Consider the following 9,039-nt stretch of genomic DNA (forward strand, 5'->3'; position numbering starts at 1 on the left):
CAGTTTTGCTTGCGCTATCCACTCCTGTCCAAGGGATAGCTGGTTAAAAGGCAAACCCATGATAAATAAATGGACAATGTGTCCGGACACAGGGCTACTTACTTGAGTATCCGGGCGATTGCAGCTTAGGCCAGCGTCCTTGGTCAAGTCCGGACGCATCTCTTGTGATCCGAAGAACAGTTTGTACATCTCCACGGGTGTCAAACCCATGAAGTGTTGGAGAGCTCGTGGTCCCTCCGGATTAAATTCCCACAGGCGGAGGGGGCGACGTTTGCAGGGCAGAAGGCGCCGAATCAGCATAACCTGTGTCACTACGACCAGATTGATCTCCCTTTCTTGGAGGTCTCGAATCCAGCCCTGCAACAGGGGTACGTCTTTGGACGGCCCCCAGTCAAGCCCTTTGTTGACCCATGACGTCAGCCGTTGTGGAGGGCCCGGGCGAAAGGCGGGCGGCGGCCTCTGCCTGCTGCCCCTGGGAGCGGTGATATAGAACCACTCCTGTTGCCACAAGCCGAGCTCCTCCTGAAAAGAGCCCTCGGGCCATGGAGCATCGGCCCTCTTGCTTATAATCGCCCCGCCGCACTCTGCCTGACGCCCCTCAATCATCTTTGGCTCCACGTTGAAGGTTTTGAGCCACAAGCCGAAGTGAGGGGTAGTGCGGAGGAAGGCTTTGCAGACGACAATGAATGATGAGATGTGGAGGATGGACTCCGGAGCCAAGTCATGGAATTCCAGCCCATAGTAAAACATGAGCCCCCTCATGAAGGGATCCATCGGGAAGCCTAAACCCCGACGGAGGTGAGACACGAACACGACACTCTCGCCGGGCTCGGGAGTAGGAATAACTTGCCCTTGGGCAGGCAACCTATGTGAAATCTTGTAGGTTAAGTACCTGGCATCTCTCAGCTTCAGCACGTCCTCTTCCGTGACGGAGGAGGGCATCCACCGGCCTCGTAGGACGGAGCCGGACATTGTCGAAGGTCGAAGGTACCCGAATCTGGAACCCTGGGTGTTGGAACTCAGGGCGAGGGGCGGATTCGATTGAGGATTAAAGAAAAAGAACGGGCCTTGGTCTCATTATAAAGAGGGAGAATACCAAGAGCCGTCCCCGTGACCGTTTGGAACCCGCCTTCGATGGAGGGGGCATGGCAATGGGCGCGGTTGGGTTACCCACGTCCGTATTGATGAGAATCCCGGAATAAGGGGAACACGATCTCTGCTTTGACAAGACGTGCCAAGGAAACCGCTTCGCTAAACGCGCGGAGGTGGTATAATAAAAACGATTTCAGTAAAGGCTTGGTTGTGGTGTGACGTCACGCCACAAAATACGTCAGCAGATTGAACTTGTGTAAATATTATTCTCTCTATGGTGGTATGTGGAATTTATTTTGCAGAGCCGGACACTATCCTGGTGTTCACAATCTTCTATAAATTATTCGGAGGAGGAACCCGCCTTGCAATGCCGAAGACAATATGCGCGCCGTACTCGTCGTCATTGAAGCCTGGTTCAGGGGCTACTGAGGGAGTCCTGGACTAGGGGGTGTCCGGATAGCCGAACTATCATCATCAGCCGGACTCCAAGACTATGAAGATACAAGATTGAAGACTTTGTCCCGTGTCTGGATGGGACTTTCCTTGGCGTGGAAGGCAAGCTTGGCGATACGGATATGTAATCTCCTACCATTGTAACCGACTCTGTGTAATCCTAGCCCTCTCCGGTGTCTATATAAACTAGATGGTTTAGTCCGTAGACGAACAACAATCATACCATAGGCTAGCTTCTAGGGTTTAGCCTCCTTGATCTCGTGGTAGATCTACTCTTGTAATACCCACATCATCAATATCAATCAAGCAGGACGTAGGGTTTTACCTCCATCAAGAGGGCCCGAACCTGGGTAAAACATCGTGTCCCTTGTCTCCTGTTACCATCCGCCTAGACGCACAGTTCGGGACCCCCTACCCGAGATCCGCCGGTTTTGACACCTACGCTCCTCCTCTTCGGGCATCGACATCACGCGGCGGCAGCGGGCGCGTGGACTACGCAGCCACATCGGACCCGCCCCCATCTCCCTTGCCCTCTCTCTCTCGCGGCGGGCAACACATGCCTGGTACTCTGGAGTCTGCATCTGCGGCGCTAGCAGAGTGGGCACCAAAAACCACCGCTGCCCGCGCCGAGCAGCGGCCAGAGGTGGAGGAGGCCATCGGGCGGGTGGAGCAGATTGGGCAGGCCTCGTAGATCCACATGCGGCAAGGGAAGGGCTGACACCGGTGTTAGTGCTGCGTGTGACGAGCGACAAGTGGTGTCGCACCGGACCTAGAGCTGCTGCCCGTATTGACCCGTGAGTGCTCGAGCGCGATACAGAGCGCCAACTCGTCCTCGTCTCCGAAGCTGCCATCGGAGTGGCTGCCAGTGCTGGACATGCTCGTTGGCACTAGGAATTGGACGGATTGGGGAAAGGGGAGCATTGGGGAGCGGCGGAGCAGAGTGAAGTGAGCTAGGGTTAGCTTCGGAGGGGGATTTTGTGGGGTCTTGGTGGGCCAACGGTGGGCCGGGCTGATGTGGCAGATGCGCCTAGGCCGCCTCATGTCTGCCCTATATTTGGGCTGGATATGAGGGTGCTAGTCAGCCTGGGCGTTTGTGTGCGGTTTGAGAACTCCGGTTAGGTCAGTTTTTGTGACCAATCGGTGATGGATGTAGGATCGAAAGTAGGTCTATAGGGGGGGTGATTAGACTACTTGACCAAATAAAAATCTATGGCAGATTTTAGCAACTTAGCACAAGTCAAGCAATCAACCTACACATGCAATCTAAGAGTGTAGCAGCGGAAAGTAAAACATTGCATATGAAGTTAAAGGGAAGGGTTTGGAGAAATACGATGTAGACATGAAGATTTTTGGCGTGGTTCTGATAGGTGGTGCTATCGTACATCCACGTTGATGGAGACTTTAACCCACGAAGGGTAATGGTTGAGCAATTCCACGGAGGGCTCCACCCACGAAGGGTCCACAAAGAAGCAACCTCGTCTATCCCACCATGGCCGTCGCCCATGAAGGACTTGCCTCACTTGGGTAGATCTTCATGAAGTATGCGATCTCCTTGCCCTTACAAACTCCTTGGTGCAACTCCACAATCTTGACGGAGGCTCCCAAGTGACACCTAACCAATCTAAGAGACACCACTCTCCAAAAGGTAATAGATGGTGTGTTGATGATGAAATTCTTGCTCTTGTGCTTCAAATGATAGTCTCCCCAACACTCAACTCTCTCTCACAGATTTGGCTATGGTGATGGTGGAAAGATGATTTGAGTGGAAAGCAACTTGGGGAAGGCTAGAGATCAAGATTCTTGTGGTTGGATTGGAATGTCTTGGTCTCAACACATGAGTAGGTGGTTCTCTCTCATAAAATGAGTAGTGGAAGTGTAGGCACGTTCTGATGGCTCTCTTACAAATGGAGAAGGGGGTGGAGGGGTATATATAGCCTCCACACAAAATCCAACCGTCACACACTTTTTACCCAACTCGGTCAGACCGAATAGAAGAACTCGGTGAGACCGATTTAGTTCAAAATGTGAATATTAGGAATCTCGGTGGGACCGATTAGATCAACTCGATGGACCAATGTGCTAGGGCTAGCGCAAAACCTCATCTCGGTGAGACCAATTACATGAACTTGGTGAGATCGATTTCAGCAATAAGCAAACAGAGACTTGGTCAAGCAAACTCGGTGGGACCGACCGCTCATTTCGGTGAGACCGAAACGTTACGAAAGGGAAACAGAGAGTTTGCAATGTGAACTAGGTGGAACCGATCGCTCGCTTTAGTGAGACCAAAATGTTACAAAGGGAAACATAGAGTTTGCAAAGCCATCTCAGTGAGACCTAGAGTCGTATCAGTGAGACCGAATTGATTAGGGTTTCTGGCTATGGCTATGTCAAATGAACTCGGTGGCGCCGGATAGATCAACTCGGTGGGGCCGAGTTTGGCTTTAGGTTTTGGACAAAGGTGGAAATGAGAAAGTGGTTGAGCGTTTTAGAGCAATATCACTAAGCACTTTGAGAAAGTAGACCATTAAGCAGCACCTCATTCCCTTTTAATAGTATTGGCTTTCCTATGGACTCAATGTGATCTTGGATCACAAAAGTGAAAATGAAGAGTCTTGAGCCTTTGCCAGTCTTTGTCCTTAGCATTTTGAGGGGTCCACATCTCTAGTCCATGCTATGCCAATCATTGAACTTTCTCAAATATTTAACTTGAATGGATATTAGTCTAATGAGCTATATGTTGTTATGAATTAACAAAACCACCCGAGGATTAGTTGCACTTTCAATCTCCCCCTTTTTGGTAATTGATGACAACATATAGATCAAAGCTTCGACAAATGGTAATATAAAAGAAATACATCGTCGCTGTGAGAAGTATGTGATAAGTAAGAGCTCCCCCTAAATTTGTGCATTATTTAAAATTTGCTTTTGAATGCAAATGCACAATCAATTAGGATCATGGGTCACTCTTCCATGTCACATGCATCTTGGAGGAGTGCACAAAATTTTAAGTTATAAGAAACATGCACTCATCACCAAGGACAAACATGATTGATCATACATAAGTGTAATGGATATCATCAAGCACGCACACATTAAAGGCGTACTGGAGAAGGATTCAGACTTTTTGGACTCTCTGGCCTAGCTTGCATGCATAGCAGCTAGCTGAAGCTCAAGAACACTGAATACACACTTAAAGCGGGACTGGGTTTTACGCTTCTCAGTGGCCCGGACCTGGGTAAAAGTTCATCATGTTGATCGCTAGACCTGCTCTTTGTGCACTCCTTCCTTCCTGCCAACCGTAGAAGGGATCCGCGGGATCCCATAGGTGCCGTTTCCCCAACATCTTTGGTGCGTCGGGTAGGGTGAGAAGAGGCTGTGCAAACCTGGTCTAGTAGTTAGCGCGTCAATTTCTTCATCACCATGCCTCCCAAGAAGAGGACGATTACGGTGATCGGTTCGTCTGCGGCCGATCTGCCCATGCAAATACGGACGGGCGACGAGGTAGACACTGGCGATGGTGGAGATCACAAGCACCCACGCCATTCTGGTAACCAGAGCCAGGCGAGCATCATCGTCCGCAACCGCGACGATGACCCATGCATCACCGCATCCAAGGACGGAGCCGTGCTACCTACAGGCAGCGCAGGGACCTCCAAGGATGGAAAGGCGACCTCTATGACACCCCCGTCGGTGCATGCGCCACAGTCCTCCCAGGTCGTGCGTGACGAGCAGCGCTGCGACGTTGGTGACCCCGGGCGTCGGCGAGGAAAGAGCCCTCTGCATCATTCTCGAGATGCACAGGGCCGCATGCACGCCAAGATGCTGGTGAAAACGGTGCACGGCCGCGAAACCGTGATGGGGCTCCTTCTAACATAGTTAGAAGTCCGAGAACCTCCCGTTCCTCGCGCTTGTCGCTGCCACCTACGCGAGCAGAGGCATTGGCACAAGTGCAACTACTCCTCGACTTTCCTCCTGCTGCGGAGAAGCAAGAAGAGTGGAGGGCTGCTATCCAGAGCCTTATTGGCCATGCCAATAAGGATGGCCACCAGGAGGCAAGTCCTTCCCGGTGCCGGTCCACCGAGTCGGCGCGTGCCGACAGTGGAAGGGTCGGAAGCATTGCGACCACGGTGCACTCCCTCCACTACGACAGCAGCGATCGCTAGCTCGCTGGGTCGATGCCCGTGATGACGTATCCACGGCATCGTTCGATCCACGAGCTCGTTGCGACCAACATCAAGTTATTCGGGAATGGGTCAAGGAGGACACTCGAACCACCATGGAGCGGCGATAGGATTAAAGCATAAGTGTAATGGATATCATCAAGCACGCACACATTAAAGCATAGTATGATCAAACATATGATCATAAGAGTATCTCACACACAAGCACTAAACAAGCAAACGATCAAAGCAAATGACCAAAGTAGCAAGAGAGGCAACAAAAAGGCAAAACGCTCTCTCTCTTGAAGTCTAATGATCTATACACTTCCCCCCTTTGGCAACAAGTTACCAAAAAGCTTGAAAATGCATAGTGTTATACGACACTCTAGGCATGATCTCCGGGAGCTCCTGAATGGGTCTTCTGGATGGTTGTTCTGGTGTGCGTAGATGGCGTGGAGAGGAGTCCGTTTGCAATAACTTCAGCCAATGTCTGTGGAGCTGGAGGAATCACTGAGGCAGTTGTTGCGGGTGCTGACAATTTTGTCCTGGTATCACTGGCAACTGGCACAACTGAAGACCTTTGTGCCCTTGGCACTTACTGAAAGGCATCTGTGGTTGGTCTGTCACTCCTTTCTTCAAGCTCTTCCTGGAGTCTCTCCACAGTTGATTGGATCTCTGTGACCTTCACATCTAGATCATGAATTTTTGTCTCAATGATCCTTTCAAGACTTGATTCTGAGTCAGGGTGGCCAATCCTTTCTCAATCCTCACGGTAGCCTCGGATAACTGAGTTGATCCTACTTGGTCTTGAGCATCACTTGTGAAGCATCTGGAGCACTAGCTGGTTTTGATGCTTTTGTAGCCTTTGCTTTCTCTCTCTTCTCCTGGCTTCTGCACTTGTTGGATGAGATGCATCCAGGACAACCTCATTGTCCTCAAATTCTGGCCTCAGGGGAAGATGCTCTTTGTCAAGAAGATATGTCCCTATCCCCGTCTTGGAGTTGATAAGCATGCGAATGTGAGGGGCATATCCACAAGATCTCTTCTGATCAGCTACAGTTCTCTTTACTGTTTCAATAATGAGACTCATCACCTTGAACTTTTGTGGCACATCAAACAAGTGAAGAAAGTTGATGGAGTGGCCACGGATCATCCTATGATCTCCTGACTTGGGTAACAAAGAATAGTGTTGATGGTGGTCAAGGCAGAGAGAAGATAGTAGATAGATCCAAACTTGTGAGTCTCCAAAGGCTTATGAGGAATCTCCTTGTACATGTTTGCCATGGAGTTGTGGTCCTTCCTGGGCTTGGCATACACATCTATATCATTCTCACCTTCAGAAAGGGCATTGATCAACTTGGCCCACTCAGCAATTGTTGATTGATACCTGGTTCCTTCAGTCATCCAAACTATCTTGTCATCCGGATAGAAATGAGCAGTGGAGTAGAATTGCATGATCATCTCATCATTCCACTTTGTCAATTTCTGTCCAACAAATTTGTCAACCTCATTCATCCTAAAGCTCTCATGCACTCCGGGGAAGTAATCTTCATTGTCATCTATGTAAGTCCAATCCACCCATCTCATGTCACACACAATGGGTTTCTTGTCCAGCAATAGTGTTTCATAAGAGTCCTGCTGTTCCTTGGCGTGGAAACGATAATCAACAATAGTCCTTCTCCTGATAGCATAGGGATCAGACTGTCTCCACAATCTCAAACCTGCATCTTTCCCATCCTTCAAATTCTCAGCAATGGAATGATCATCACTATGACCAGGAATCTTTGGCTTCAGCTTTGTGAGCACTTGATGTTCTTCTTCTTCTTGAACTTCTGGCACTGGGACCTTGTTCTTTTCAGCAGCAGGGATATTCCTGGTGGATCTCTGCTACCTCTTGAGCACTGCGTTGGTTTTCCCTTGAAGAGGAAAGGGTGATGCAACAAAGTAGCGTAAGTATTTCCCTCAGTTTTGAGAACCAAGGTATCAATCCAGTAGGAGGCTACACACAAATCCCTTGTACCTACATAAACAAATAAGAACCTTGCAACCAACGCAATAAAGGGGTTGTCAATCCCTTCACGACCACTTGCAAAAGTGAGATCTAATAGAGATAATAATAAGATAATTTTTTTTGGTATTTTTATGATGTAGATTGGAAAGTAAAGATTGCAAAATAAAATAGATCGGAAACTTATATGATGGAAAATAGACCCTGGCGCCATAGGTTTCACTAGTGGCTTCTCTCAAGATAGCATAAATATTACGGTGGGTGAACAAATTACTGTCGAGCAATTGATAGAAAAGTGCATAGTTATGAGAATATCTAGGCATGATCATGTATATAGGCATCACATCCACGACAAGTAGATCGAAACGATTCTGCATCTACTACCATTACTCCACACATCGACCGCTATCCAGCATGCATCTAGAGTATTAAGTTCATAAGAACAGAGTAACGCATTAGGCAAGATGACATGATGTATAGGGATAAACTCAAGCAATATGATATAAACCCCATCTTTTTATCCTCGATGTCAACAATACAATACGTGCCTTGCTGCCCCTGCTGTCACTAGGAAAGGACACCACAAGATTGAACCCAAACCTAAGGATTTCTCCCATTGCAAGAAAGATCAATCTAGTAGGCCAAACCAAACTGATAATTCGAAGAGACTTGCAAAGGTAACCAATCATACATAAAAGAATTCAGAGGAGATTCAAATATTTCTCATAGATAAACTTGATCATAAACCCACAATTCATCGGATCTCGATAAACACACCACAAAAATAGTTACATCAAATAGATCTTCAAGAAGACCGAGGAGAGCTTTGTATTGAGATTCAAAGAGAGAAGAAGCCATCTAGCTAATAACTACGGACCCGAGGTCTGTGGTAAAGTACTCACACTTCATCGGAGAGGCTATGGTGTTGATGTAGAAGCCCTCCATGATCGATTCCCCCTCTGGCGGAGCGCCAGAAAAGTCCCCAAGATGGGATCTCACGGGTACAGAAGGTTGCAGCAGTGGAAATAGGGTTTCGTAGTGCTCCTGGATGTTTTCAGGGTATCATCCACCGCTGGTCTCCGCCGCCTTCAACGGGAATCATCTCCACCATTGCCGCTGTAGCAAGTCCATCGCCGAACTAGGTTATGGACTTGATCCTTGTGCTAATCTCACTCTGATTCCTAGCACAATGTTTTCGCCATGTATCTTGCCACGATTGAGATCATGTTATCCAGTAAAAACGCTCCATAGATTAGGTTTGGATTGAAAATTTAGGGTTAGGTTTCCGCCGAAACCATCTCGGACCGACCGAGTTGTAGAAATCGG

The sequence above is a fragment of the Triticum dicoccoides genome, chromosome 3B, assembly GCF_002162155.2.
Source record: "Triticum dicoccoides isolate Atlit2015 ecotype Zavitan chromosome 3B, WEW_v2.0, whole genome shotgun sequence".
Lineage (NCBI taxonomy): Eukaryota > Viridiplantae > Streptophyta > Magnoliopsida > Poales > Poaceae > Triticum > Triticum dicoccoides.